Source organism: Kogia breviceps, chromosome 10, assembly GCF_026419965.1.
Source record: "Kogia breviceps isolate mKogBre1 chromosome 10, mKogBre1 haplotype 1, whole genome shotgun sequence".
Lineage (NCBI taxonomy): Eukaryota > Metazoa > Chordata > Mammalia > Artiodactyla > Physeteridae > Kogia > Kogia breviceps.
The window spans coordinates 46,494,854-46,508,746 of NC_081319.1; the positions used below are offsets into that span (position 1 = coordinate 46,494,854).

Here is a 13,893-nt window from a genome sequence, read left to right on the forward strand (position 1 = left end):
TGAACTCTTAGTTGCGGCATGCATGTGGGATCTAGTTCCCTGACCAGGGATCGAAACTGGGCCCCTCCATTGGGAGCGTGGAGTCTTACCCACTGGACCACCAGGGAAGTCCCCCCTTCCTCTACATTTTTAAAGTCATCTACTGTTGCCCGGTGTGGCTAGGTCAAATAGGACTGTCAGATGGGGTGCTCCGAGAGTAGATTGTGATCCCTATGGGCCCTGTGCTCTGTTTGTCCCATTTGGGGTGCTCTCTGAGCATTTACTCAGTGTGTGGGCTGACCAGGTGTCCTAAAGAGCTCCAGAATGCACACCTATAGGGTTGTGCCAGGGCCCTATGGCTGGACCTCATTTCTAGGAGGGCGGCCAGCATGGGTTTTTCCCACAGGATCACATGACACTGGGCCATCAGAATGATGCTGACTGATTCAGGGTAACTCATTCATCTTAGGCACAGGTTTGAATTCAAGACTCTGGGCTACTGTGGGCCTGCTGTCAACCCTTGGGGTGGACTGCATGTGTGGGCCCCTGTGTCAGCTCTTGCTGTTCTGCGTTCCTACTGCAGTGCTCCTTATGGGCTACAATACCCAACGACAAGAGAGGTGGCAGCAAATCTCCTTTATCTTGTGTATTCCCCACTCTTGGCCATGAGGGTGGTCACTCTCCCCCGCACAACATGTCAGGCAATTATCTGGGGGTGGCCATACCTCTCTCCTCTGAGGGCTTTAAACAGGCTTTCTGATAGATGTCCTTTCTTACCCCCCACTGATGCAGTGACGCCATGCTGTCCTGGGTCAGTCTTAAGCTGTACTGGAAGGGGACATTCATTTCTTGGGTGAATTGAACTGCTCTTCTTACTCTTCGCATGGGCCCATTGCTTATCCTCCCCGTTGGTGGTGGTGGTATGGAAGGGAGAAGGATAACCAACATTGAAAGACATCAAATTCCAGGAACGCAAAGATTATAGCAGTTGCTATGGTCTCAATGTTTGTGTCCCCTTCAAAATTCCTACGTTGAAATCCTAATCCTGATGTGATGGTATTAGGAGGCAGGGCTCTTGGTAGGTGCTCTCATGAATGGGATTAGTGTTCTTTCAAAAGAGATCGCACAGAGCTCATTAGCTCCCTTCCATGTGAGGGCACCGCAAGAAGGCCCTGTCTACAAACCAGGAAGAGGGCCTTCACCAGAATTCGAACATGCTGGTACCTTGATGTTGAACCTCCCAGCATCCAGAACTGTAAGAAATAAACTTCTGTTCTTTATAAGCTATCCAGGCTATAGTGTTTTGTCTAGCAGCCTGAATGGACTAAGACAGCAGTTTAAGAGCAGTTGTGGTTGTAAAATATGTGATTCAATGATTAGACTATAACATTCCAAATGGTAAATTCAAAATGACCAAAAGGGCTTCCCTGGTGGCGCAGTGGTTGAGAATTCGCCTGCCAATGCAGGAGACACAAATTCGTGCCCGGATCTGGGAAGATCCCACATGCCGCAGAGCGGCTGGGCCCATGAGCCACGGCCGCTGAGCCTGTGCGTCCGGAGCCTGTGCTCCACCACAACGGGAGAGGCCACAACAGTGAGAGGCCCGCGTACCGCAAAAAAAAAAAAAAAAAAAAAAAAAAAAAAAAGACCAGAAAACCTATTATAATTAATATTTTCCTGAATATTCTCCGTAAGACTTGTATTTGCGGTTATTGTGATAACCTTTGAGGATGTCATTGGAAGCCAGTATTCATGGGTGGCATTATGATTCAATGCCATTAGTAATGATCTAACCAGCATTCAATAAATGGTATTAAAGAACTGAAGAGGCAAGAATATCTATATTGTTTCAATTCTGTGGTGAGTTCAAGGATTTGAGGGATGATCAAGAAAAGACAAGACCTGAAACATATAGTATTGTACATCAATTATACCTCAATCCAAAAATTTTTTAAAGAAAAAGATAAGACCACTAGATGGCACTATTGTACAACAAACTACATTGGGCAGCCTCTGTACAGATCGCAGGACAGGGCAAGTCCCTTACTGAAGGGACAACCCAGCAGGGGAAGAAGGCGAGGGAATCCTGGGGAGGGGGTGAGGTGGAGAGGCGAATTGGAAAGGAGGCTTACTTGTCTAGGCAGTGTTGCTCAACAGCAAGGTGGGAGTCTCTGCCCTTCAGAGAGTGTTGAAGGGTAGCAGCGGTTTGGGGTCTTTTACGGCCACAGAGTTTGTCTTATCCATGGCTAGCCGACGTTAGGTGCAGTTTCATGAATTATGTAAAGCAGGCAGGCTCTAAATGTCTAAAAATATGCTAGTACGGGTTATGTTTAAAGCAATTCGATGAGTAAGAATTTGTAAAATGTGTAAAAAAATATTGTACCCTTAAAGCTTGTAAATATTGTACCCTTAAAGCTTGATATAAATTTCCTATGTTTAGGGCTTCCCTGGTTGGCGCAGTGGTTGGGAGTCCGCCTGCCGATGCAGGGGACGCGGGTTCGTGCCCCGTTCGGGGAAGATCCCACATGCTGCGGAGCGGCTGGGCCCGTGAGCCATGGCCACTGAGCCTGCGCGTCCGGAGCCTGTGCTCCGCAACGGGAGAAGCCACAACAGTGAGAGGCCCGCGTACCGCAAAAAAAAAAAAAAAAAAAATTTCCTGTGTTTATAGGTTATATTACACAATTACAACTGAACATTCAAATTCGATAATATTCAAATTGCATTAATTTAATATTAGGAACAGTGATGTTTTGCTAAAACTAGATTGCTGTTCTAAGATGAGTATTATACTATAGGTTTTTTTGTTTGTTTGGCCCCACTGCACAGCTAGTGGGCTCTTAGTTCCCCGACCAGGGATCGGACCCAGGCCCTCATCAGTGAAAGTTCAGAGTCCTAACCACTGGACCACCAGGGAATTCCCTGGCATAGGTTGTTTTGATTTTGCCTTGGCAAACCTACCTAACCAAGTATCTCTGGTTGACGGGAGTTGGGAATGGCCTACTGCAACTGTCAGCATGATTTCCAGGCTCCATAGCTTCCACATGGAAAATATGTCAAAGAGTAGGAGCAGTGACTTACATCTGAGCACATCCCAGTGGGAGGGAAAGAGAAATCATGTTTATTCCTCAGGAATACTGAAGTGCCCCGGAGTAAGCTGACACTCTTCTGTAACAATGTTATCAGTAATGCTTTAAACTCCAGGTTCTTCTGAGCAGGGAGATCCTAACCCCTGCTCTCGCATATTTAAAGGTCTTTTGGAGGTGACCACAGACACTCCTATAAAGCTCTCAGGTTATGCAGACGATTGAGGACTTGAGGTTATCTTGAAAAGATGTGACCTGGGTTCCACACAAGGGCCTCATGGATCCCGGGGAAGTGTCAGCCTCAGTAAGATATGGCTGAGGGCTGGATGCTCCTCTGGACACAGCCTTCTTGGCAGTGTGAGATGACAAGACTTGTAAACTGTGAGCCCCAAGTGGGGCATCACAGTGGCCGGGGTAGAAACTAGACACATGAGGACATTTGGCAGTGGTGGACAAATGAAGTGGTGGACAAGTCTAAGAAAGGTTGCAGGACTGTGTGTAGGCTTCTAGCTGGGGCCCAGATTCACTTGTCACCCTCCTTCACTCATTCATGGTGGCTCTCCCTATGCAGGACAGAAAAGCACCACCGTTTTGACTTTCTAAGGGTCTTCCGGATATATATTAAGATCACTACTCTGGTCCTCGACTTTCATTCATTCAGCAAACGTTTCGGTGTCTCCTCTGTCTTGAGCTCTCCACCCCGTCCAGGTCAGGCCCTCAGCCCAGTTCAGCTCTCTCTCCAGGTCCCTGATTTCTCCTCTAGGCCCTGAAGGGAGGGTCTCAACAGTAGGTGGAAACTCTGCCAGGCAGGGGCCGGGCCTGTCCCGGCAGGGAAGAGGCTCCTGCCTCCAAGAGGAAGGATGACCTCGCAGGCTCCGCTGCTCATTGGCTCAGCTGGGCCCCGCCCCTTCACCCGATATCCAGTGGAATGAAGGCCCTGCTTCCTTCTCCGGCCTCAAGGTTAGGACAAGCCAAGCCCTCTGCCTTGACTCAGAACGTGGAGTCTCGTGGATTCCCTAGTGGTCCAGTGGTTAGGACTCTGCACTTTGACTGCCCAGGGCCAGGGTTTGATCCCTGGTCAGGGAAATGAAATCCCGCAAGCCGTGCGGCGCGGCCAAAAATTAAAAAAGAACGCGGAGCCTGAGAGGAAGACAACTACCTGGCCTTTTTTTCCTCAGGCTCGTCTGGTGGGAACTAGAAGGAGGAACCACCGAGATGTGGGGTCCTCTAAGATCACTAGAGAGAATTTAAGGGAAATTATAGGTTGGCAGGTCACTGTGATGACGTACTTCCGGCTCAGCCATTGCTGTCAGCACGTGAGGGTTTGGTTTGTGAAGACCCGCGAGTGGTTCCCCAAAGCTCTGTTTGCTGCAAAGGGGCAGAGGCCACTCAGAGCCCACGGTGAGCGGGTCTGGCTTGGTCTGAGCAGGACGGGAAGGACCCTGGGGGAGACCGGCGCGGCTACTGCTGCCCCCGGGGTCCTCACCCCAACGCCCGTGCTCGACTCGTTCGCATGGAGAGGGGGCGCTGGCAGGCCGGGAACGCCGGCCGCAGGCTCCTGACGCCTAATTTCTTGTCCCCAGGACAGCCCGTGGCCTATTCAGACTTGGATACTGACACGAATTCAAGTGTTGACACCGAGGTCCTCAAATTTTTTTAACTGTCTGCGCTCCAGGACGCGCTGTCAGCAGAGAACACTCCCCTCGGTCGCTCCAGCCCCCTCTTGTCCAGGCTGCGGAGACCCCAGCCCTACCCCTAGGCCTGTGCACAACTGCTTAACGCTCTTTCCCTTTTCAGGTGGTCTCAGGAAATCAGTCTGTGATCACTTTATTCGCCTTACTCGTCTGGCCAGGTATAAACCCAATCTGGAAGCGATTCGTAGAGTACCCAAAGTTTTGAGAAGACTGAAATGGTTTTCTCCCCTTACCCCCATGGAGGCTACTTCCTTCACAGAATTGGAGAACGTGGAGCCCTGGATTTGGATTGGCTCATATGAATGTTTAATCTAAAAATCTTGGGACTTCCCTGGCGATCAAGTGGTTAAGACTCGGGGCTTCCACTGCAGGGGGCACAGGGTTCCATCGCTGGTTGGGGAACTAAGGTGCCTCGTGCTGCGCATTGCAACATAAATAAATAAAAATAAAATCTCTTGAGGGGTTATATCCATGAAGCACCTAATATGTGTCTAATGTTTAGCGTATAATATCCTATGCACAGTATTGGGGCTATGGAAACATTTATTTATTTTTTATTATTATTTTAAAATTTTATTTAATTTTATTTTTGGCTGTGTTGGGCCTTCATTGCTGCACGTGGGCTTTCTCTAGTTGCGGTGAGCGGGGGCTACTACTCTTCATTGCGGTGCATGGGCTTCTCATTGCGGTGGCTTCTCTTGTTGCGGAGCACAGGCTAGAGGCGTGTGGGCTTCAGTAGTTGCAGCACGCGGGCTCAGTAGTTGTGGCTTGTGGGCTTTAGAGCACAGGCTCAGTAGTTGTGGCGCATGGGCTTAGTTGCTCCGTGGCATGTGGGATCTTCCTGGACCAGGGCTCGAACCCATATCCCCTGCATTGGCAGGCGAATTCTTAACCACTGTGCCAACAGGGAAGCCCAGCATTTCTTGATTTAGTTCTCTTCACATCCTTTATTTCACCCCTCATTACAGTCTCTTAACGTAATTGTCATAACGTAATTGTTAAGGTTCACAATCAATCAGATAAAACATATGGTCCCTGCCATTAGTGAAGTGTGTTGTGATTTGTTTCCCACCTGGGCTTGTTGTTTATGCTTCAATTCCATAGCTATGGTTTTCCCCATAGGAATGTCGGAGTGTTTTGTACTTTGTAAGGGTGGCCTCTGCTGCTGTTCTACTTCCAGATGATTTGCTTTTCTTAGTGTCAGTTGTACAGATCACACCTTTTTGCTTAAGGCCATTGGTTTAATATGTCAGTAATATTAAGTATACACCGTAAGGGATGTTTATTACAAAGATACAATGACAGTATCGTGATTTAAGAGAATTAGAGTACACAACTACAAGGGGTACCCATTTACTCAGTATGAATCCCTGCTTTTGTTACCTTTGGACAAAAACCATCCATGAGTTTAGCAGCATTACTTGTGTAGGTTTGCATTGTGTTGTTTTATTTGTTTTCGTTTTTGACAGTGCCACAGGGCTTGTGGGATCTTAGTTCCCAGACCAGGGATCGAACCCAGGCCCCCAGCACTGGCAGCTTAGAGTCCTAACCACTGGACCACCAGGGAATTATCACATTGTGTTTTCTTTTAAAGTTCTTTTGTTTACACTTATAGCTACTCTTCCACGTCCATTCCCTGCCCCCCCAACCCCGCCCCTGGAATCCCTGCAACTATAAAAATGTGGTTTTTAGCCTCCCGGGACAGCTCTTTCCCTGACAGCCTCAGCTTCCTCTACCTTCCTGGATAGCTTTCTGGATTCACTAAGTAGGGACAGTGGAGGAAAGGGCTGTGTGCTGACTATATAAAGTCTTTTGTCTGATGGACCCTGAGATTTAATAGCAAACTGCAGATAAGGAGTTGAAATGGAAGTTGTTTTTAAGTCTACGAGTGCATGCACTTTTATGCTTATTGACTATTTCCAATCTAACTGATGGCAGCTATTTGTATTTCAAGTGTTGCCTTTAATGTGTAAACCTTGCTGGTTTGTTCTGTAGAATGGCAGAAGGCTTACTTCCTAATGATGAACTAGTTAACTGACCTAGAAAGGGAGTTAGAACTATTAGTTTACAAATAAAATTGCTTGGCTTCCCTGATGCAACAATATTTAGAACTTGGAGTATTTGAGACATGTCATGAAGTTGATGGATCATTTAATATGGTGGTGTTTTTCTTCTCACCACCTATCCCCAACACTCTTATAAAATTGAATGTTCATCTTATAATCAATCTGTATTTAGAGGAAAAAAATAGTCGTAGAGAGACATCAAGGTGTTCCTAATATGGGATTTCCCTGGTGGTCCAGTGGTTAAGACTTTGCCTTCCAGTGCACGGAGTGAAGGTTTGGTCCCTGGTCAGGGAGCTAAGATCCCATGTACCTGTGGCCAAAAAACCAAAACACCAAAATATAAGCAATATTGTAACAAATTCAATAAAGTCTTTAAAAATGGTCGCATATCAGGGCTTCCCTGGTGGTGCAGTGGTTAAGAATCTGCCTGCCAATGCAGGGGACACAGGTTCGAGCCCTGGTTTGGGAAGATTCCCCATGCTGTGGAGCAACTAAGCCCTGTGAACCACAACTACTGAGCCGGCACTCTAGAGCCTGCAAGCCACAACTACTGAAGTCTGCGCGCCTAGAGCCCTTGCTCTGCAGCAAGAGAAGCCACTGCAATGAGAAGCCTGCACACCGCAAAGAAGAGTAGTCCCCGCTCACCGCAACTAGAGAAAAGCCTGCACACAGTAACGAAGACCCAACATAGCCAAAAAAAAAAAAGAGGTCCCACATCAACTCTTTAAAAAAAAGAGATGTTCCTAGTAAACTATTTTCAAATTCCATTTTGACTTTTACTACTTTTTTTTTTTTTTTTTTTGGCTGCACTGTGTGGCAGGCAGGATCTTCGTTCCCAGACCAGGGATCAAACTCACACCCTCATGCAGTGGAAGCATAGAGTCTTAACCACTGGACCACCAGGGAAGTCCTGACTCTAGGGATCTTAATTGGAACTCCAGCTTTCTTTTCAGCCCATAACATTCTCTCCACTGTACCACTGTATGCCCTAGTTTCCTTTTCTGTCCTCTTTCCTAAGATGTCTTCTTTGGAGTACTGAAAATTAGTTTTGTCAGTCCACCTTCGCATCTGTTCGCTGAACCAGTCGGCTGAATATGTACCTGGGAAATTGTATGCTAATTATATTCTCCACACGATTTCTGTTTCTGTGTTCCCTCTTATGCCTGCTGTCTCACCTCTGTGACTTGAGAATTGCCACTGATACAAGGCAATAACTAATGAATAGTATTGATAGTTCATGTAGCCCCCAAAAAGAATGGGTCAGATGCTATATGCAAGAATTAGAGTCAGTAGAATTATTGTCACTCATGCTTCTTTCTTTACTTTCAGTTCCCGAGAGTGTTACCTTTCCCTGAGACAGGAATAAAAGAGGTCAGATGACGACAGCAGTGTCCTTAACAGCCAGGCCCCAGGTGAGCTGGGTTCCCTCTGCCTCTGCATGTATGCATGTGCATATGTACAGATATATTTATATATGCACATATTAAAGTATACAAGTGTATATAAATATAAGTTTATATATGTTACATACCATATATAAAATATATGTAACATACTTTTATATATATATGTAAATTTGCTTTCTCATTGAGGTATAACTTATAATACATATAACTCACTGTATAGCTCACTTTTTAGAAATATACACACCTGTAAGACCATCATTCAAATTGAGACATACAACATTTTCAGTACCTCAACAGACTCCCTCATGCACCATCCCAAGTAGTCCACCCCAAAGTTGACCTTTATGGGACTTCCCTGGCGGTACAGTGGTTAGGACTGCACACCCTCACTGCCAAGGGCCTGGGTTCAATCCCTGTTCAGGGAACTAAGATCCCACAAGGTGTGTGGCCAAAACAAAACAAAACAAAAAAAGATGACCATTATTCTGACTGCTATGACAATATATTAGTTTTATTTGTTCTTAAATTTCATGTATATGGAATCATTCAAAATTTACTTTTTTGTATCTGCCTTCTTTTGCTCAGTTTTATGTCTGTGAACTTCACCCGTGTTATTGCATATAGCAGTAGTTTGTACTTTTTCATTGCTGAATAGTTTTCCATTATATGATTATACCACATTTTATTTATTCATTCTACCGTGGATGGACATTTTGATAGTTTCCAGTTTTTGACTACTATGAATAAGAAGGCAGCGAACATTCTTGCTTATGCCTTTTGATGAACACATGCACTCATTTCTCTGGGGTGTATCTTTAGGAGTCAGATTGCTAGGTCATAGGCTCTACATTTGGTTAGTTTTAGTAGGTGCTGCCCAACAATCTTCTGAAATGGTTGTTCCAATTTGTACTTTTACCAGCAGTACAAGAGAGTTCCAGTTGCTCCACATCCTTGCAAATACTTCTCATTCATTCTTGATGTCATATTGGGGTTTTTAAATTGCCTTTTCTCCATTAAGGAGTGATACAGAGCACCATTTCATATGTTTATTGCATACGTGATGTCCACTTATGTGAAGTCACTGTTGAGATATGTTCCCATTGTTTCTTCATTGTCATTTTTTTCCTCCAAGTTGTAGTAATTATGGATATGAGTCCTACGTCAGATGTATGTATTATGAAATTCCTTTTCCCAGTCTGTGGCTTGCTTTTTCACTCTCTTATTAATTTATTTTTTTTGGCCGTGTGTTGAGGCTTGTAGGAACTTAGTTCCCCAATCAGGGATGGAACCCGGGGCCCTGGCAGTGGAAGCTCAGAGTCCTAACCACTGGAAAGCAAGGGAGTTCCCACTTTTTCACTCTCTTAATGTTGTCCTTTGATAAACAGACTTTTCTCTAGCCCATCTCAAGTAAGCAGTACTTTTCTATGCTTCTCTAACCTCACTACCTCTACATGGGGGTAGGGAGTCATGGACAAATGTGAGAGCATTGTGCCTGGGGTTGTGAGAAAGGAGACAAGAATGAGGAAGAACCTGGATGAAGGCACAATTGAGAAATGACAGGAATGTGAGCAGCCCAAATAATCACCCAAATATGTTATACAAAGTGGAAAGGGGCTCAGAGCTAAGGCAGCAGCCATATCCCATTATATGTTAGTTTTTCTTTTATATTTATACATTCATGTTCAGGCCGAAGTCTAGCTTCTATATTATAGTCTATTTGGAGGTCGCATATGTTTGGAAGCTCATAGTGAAGAATGTATTTTGTTCTAACTGGGAAAGTATGTGGAACTCTGGCTGGCTGTCTGCCTTTAATTTTTGTCCTCTTCCTCTACACCTTCCAACTTTTACACAAAAACCTCCCAGGCACATGAGGGACCCAGTACTAAATATACGTCCTTGTAGATGCTGTTCTCAGCCTCTCATTGACAGTTTTGACCATCACCAAAGTCCTGAGGCCTGGGATAGTAGGAACTTGTTGTTTCAGCAATCAGTGGCTTTTGAGGATATGGCTGTGTATTTCACTGAAAAGGAATGGGCCAGCTTGACACCTGCTCAGAGGGCCTTGTACAGGAGCGTGATGCTGGAGAACTTTATGTAAGGCCTTCCTATGTAAGGCCTCTCTGCTGCTGTTCTCTCTGGGCCCTAAGAAGTTAAAGGTTCTCTTATAACTATTAACTGACCCCAAATGGCGATGTTAAGAGTTTCCAGGTACACAGAGCCCTGGAGTCTATTTGACTTCCAAATAGAAGGCTTTCCTTCTTTTTCCATCGTAAAAGCTGTCCTCCTCTGTACCTGCCTTAGAGGCGATTCTCTGGGTACACCAGGGCTCGAGCAATCTCTTGGTACCCTCACCCTAGTATTGAACCTCCAGATTATCTTGAGAGAACTCAGCCCCTTTGTCTCCATGTGGGAGTTGCTTCGAGGAGCTATATATCTGTTTTCCACAGTTAGAGAATTTTCCATTCTTTAACAAGGAAGGTAAGACATTTTGTTTTCCTTTAAATAGAAATTCGCCTCCCAGAGTGTCTCAGGCTTCCTTGGAAGCACTGTCCAAGATCTCTTCCCAGAACCCTTCCTGTACCTCTTTGGGGTACCTCTTGCTCAGTTCCCCCAGGGTTACTCTCCTCGCTGAGACTGACCCTTGTGACTCTGCTCTTCATTGTGTTGTTTCTTCTTCCCTTCAAGCAGCATCGTCCACTTCCAAACTAGCTCTGATCTCTCGTCTTGAGCAAGGGAAAGAGTCACGTTTCACCCAGCCCCAGGGACCCCTAAGCAGGAGGAACAGGAGAGCAGGTTCTACAGGTGAGTTAAACAAGGAATGCCCTTTGTTTTTTATTTGATTAAAATGAAAATGTGTGTTCTCTGTGCCCAGCATCATGGAGTGTTTGGGATCCTTAATCACACAGTTTCTGATTGGTCTGTTTTTCATCTATTTAAATGGAGTACGCAACACCATGCTTCAGTGTCTTACATACTAGGATGCTTTTATCCCTGGGGATATGTGGAAAGATTTTTCGAAGTACTTTACTGGTTATGTGTGATAACCATTTACCAGTTTCTCCCAGTTTTACAAAAATGATAAACTCAGTGCAGTATTATCTTGTCAACTAATCAACAAAACAAATAGAAAAAATTATTTTTGCTTTTCATGATTCTTAATAAGTTAAACATTTTAAAAAATTTGATTCTTATTTTATTTTGGAGTACAGTTAATTTACAGTGCTGTTTTACTTTCAGCGGTACAACTAAGTGATTTAGTTATATGCATCCATATACTGATTCTTTTTTAGATTCTTTTCCATATAGGTTATTACAGAATATTGAGTAGAGTTCCCTGTGATATACAGTGGGTCCTTGTTGATGATCTATTTTATATGTATATTAATGTATATATGTTAATCCAAACCTCCTAATATCCCACCTGCCCACCTTTCTGCTTTGGTAACCATAAGTTTCTTTTTAAAATCTGTGAGTCTGTTTTGGGCTTGTCAAGTCATTCATTTGTACCAATTATTAGATTCCCCCCTTACCCTTCACCTACCCAGGCAGATGTCAACTCCTGCAAAACTGTTCTGCTGAGGGTGCCTCATCGTTCATGGGGTGACTCTAAGGAAGGAGGCTGGAGGTGGGGACCTTACTGCTAGGAGACTTGGAGACTAGGTGACTTGTCAAAGCTCTTCGAGGCCAGCGGGTCCACCATCCTTTGGGTGCACTAGGCTTGGTTAAGCTGTAGGAGGGCCCGCCTGGATGGTGGTGCCATGCAGAGGGGACCAGGCACTACAGGGCCGGGGGGGTTCATTTGCTGGCACATCCTCCCCAGCTCCCTCAGCCCCAGGACCCTCCATTCTTGGGATCCAAGCCTGCGCAGGCTCCAGGGATGTGACATTAGCTCAGGTTACCAGGCCTGAGGGGAATATAGTAGGCATTTCTTTCCTTCTTCTTTTCTTTTTGTTGTTTGTTTCTAATTTAACTTTTAGGTTATATTGGAGTAGAGCTGATTTACAATGTTGTGTTTATTTTAGGTGTAGAGCAACTTGATTCAGTTATACATATCAATATATCAATTCTTTTTTGAATTCTTTCCCCATTTAGGTTATTACAGAGTGCTGAGTAGACTTTCCTGTGCTATAGAGTACGTCCTTGTTGATGATATATTTTCTATATATATGAGTGTGTGTATGTTAATGCCAACCTCCTAATTTATCCCTCCCGCTCACCTTTCCCCTTTGGTAACCATAAATTTCTTTTTGAAGTCTGCGAGTCTGTTTCAGGCTTGTGAAGTAGTTCATTTGTATCAATTTTTAGATTCCACATGTAAGTGATATCCTATGATATTTGTCATTCTCTGTCTGAGTTCACTTAGAATGATCACTTCTGGGTCCATCCATGTTGCTGCAGATGGCATTATTTCATTCCTTTTTTTTTAAATGTCTGATGGATACGTCATTGTGTATATCAACCACATCTGCTTTATCCATTCATATGTTGATGGACATTTTGGTTGCTTTCATGTCTTGGCCATTTTCATTAGGGCAGTGAACGTTGGCGTGCATGTGTCTTTTTGAAATAGGATTTTCTGCGGATATACTCCCAGGAGTGGGATTGCCGGATCATTTGGTAGCTCTAGTTTTAGTTTTTTAAGGAACCTCCATACTGTTCTTCACAGTGGCTCTTAACCAATTTCCATTCTCACCAACAGCGAGCAGGGTTCCCTTTTCTCCACACCCTCTCCAACATTTATTGTTTGTAGACATTTTGATGATGGCCATTCTGACTGGTGCGATGTGATAGCTCTCTGTCATTTGCATTTGCATTTGCATTTCTCTGATAATTAGCCATTAGTTGAACATCTTTTCATGTGCTTTTATTATTTTTTTTCCTGAAACAGTGTGAGTAAAAGTTATCTCTTGAAATGGGCTTCTGGAAAGTCTTCCCGTTTTTGAATTCTTCTTCGATTACCTACCCCAGGGCATTATTTGAGGGCAGGTATCACTTAACACCCCTCAGCCCTTCTGAACATTAAGTGCCCAGCAGCACCGGGTTTATAGCTGTTGTTACAGGAAGCGGCCACAAGGCAGCAGGATTTCTTCATGCTCCAGTGCGGTGACTCAGGCAACCAGAGCCTTAGGGAAAGTTGTGTTCCTGGCTTGTAAATGGGAGGGGAGTGTGCCAGCACAAAGACTCAAGGGCTTGTGCCTCATTCCTTCTTCCCCCTTACCCTGGCAGATGCCAACCCCTGCATAACCACTCTGCTGAGGGTGCTGTCGTCCGTACATGGGGCTACTCTAAGGAAGGAGGCTGGAGGTGGGGACCTTACCACTAGGGGACCTGGTGACCAGGTCCCTTGTCAATGCTCTTTGAGCCCAGAGGGTCCACCATCTTTTGGGTGCAATAGGCTTGGCTTAGGTGTAGGAGGGCCTGCCTGGATCTGGTGATCATAGTCCCAACTAGAGGGGACGGGGCACTCTGAGTCCGGGCGGGGCTCATTTGTTGGCACGTCCTTCCCCCTGGCTCCCTCAGCACCAGCGTACTCCAGCCATGGGACCCAAGGCTGCTCAGGCTCCAGGGATGTGACACCAGCCCAGGTCACTAGGCCTGAGGGTAATAGACTAGGCATTTCTTTCCTTATTTTTTTGGTTTTGTTTTTCATTTTACTTTAAATTGG

The 13,893-nt window shown here is 45.1% G+C and overlaps 1 protein-coding gene across 2 annotated transcripts in view; it reads left to right on the plus strand.

Annotated features, from left to right (window-relative positions):
* Nucleotides 1-4,889: 4,889 nt before the first annotated feature.
* GASK1A (golgi associated kinase 1A) overlaps nt 4,890-13,893 on the plus strand; it is a 78,118-nt gene continuing 69,114 nt past the window's right edge. Inside the window, exons 1-3 of one of the 2 annotated variants that reach the window (XM_067005644.1) lie at nt 4,890-4,914; nt 8,152-8,234; nt 10,917-11,030. The gene's annotated coding sequence lies outside the window, so the exon portion shown is untranslated. Of the gene's footprint in view, nt 4,915-8,151; nt 8,235-10,913; nt 11,031-13,893 lie in introns of both variants that reach the window. The other variant, XM_067005645.1, reaches the window with a different exon arrangement.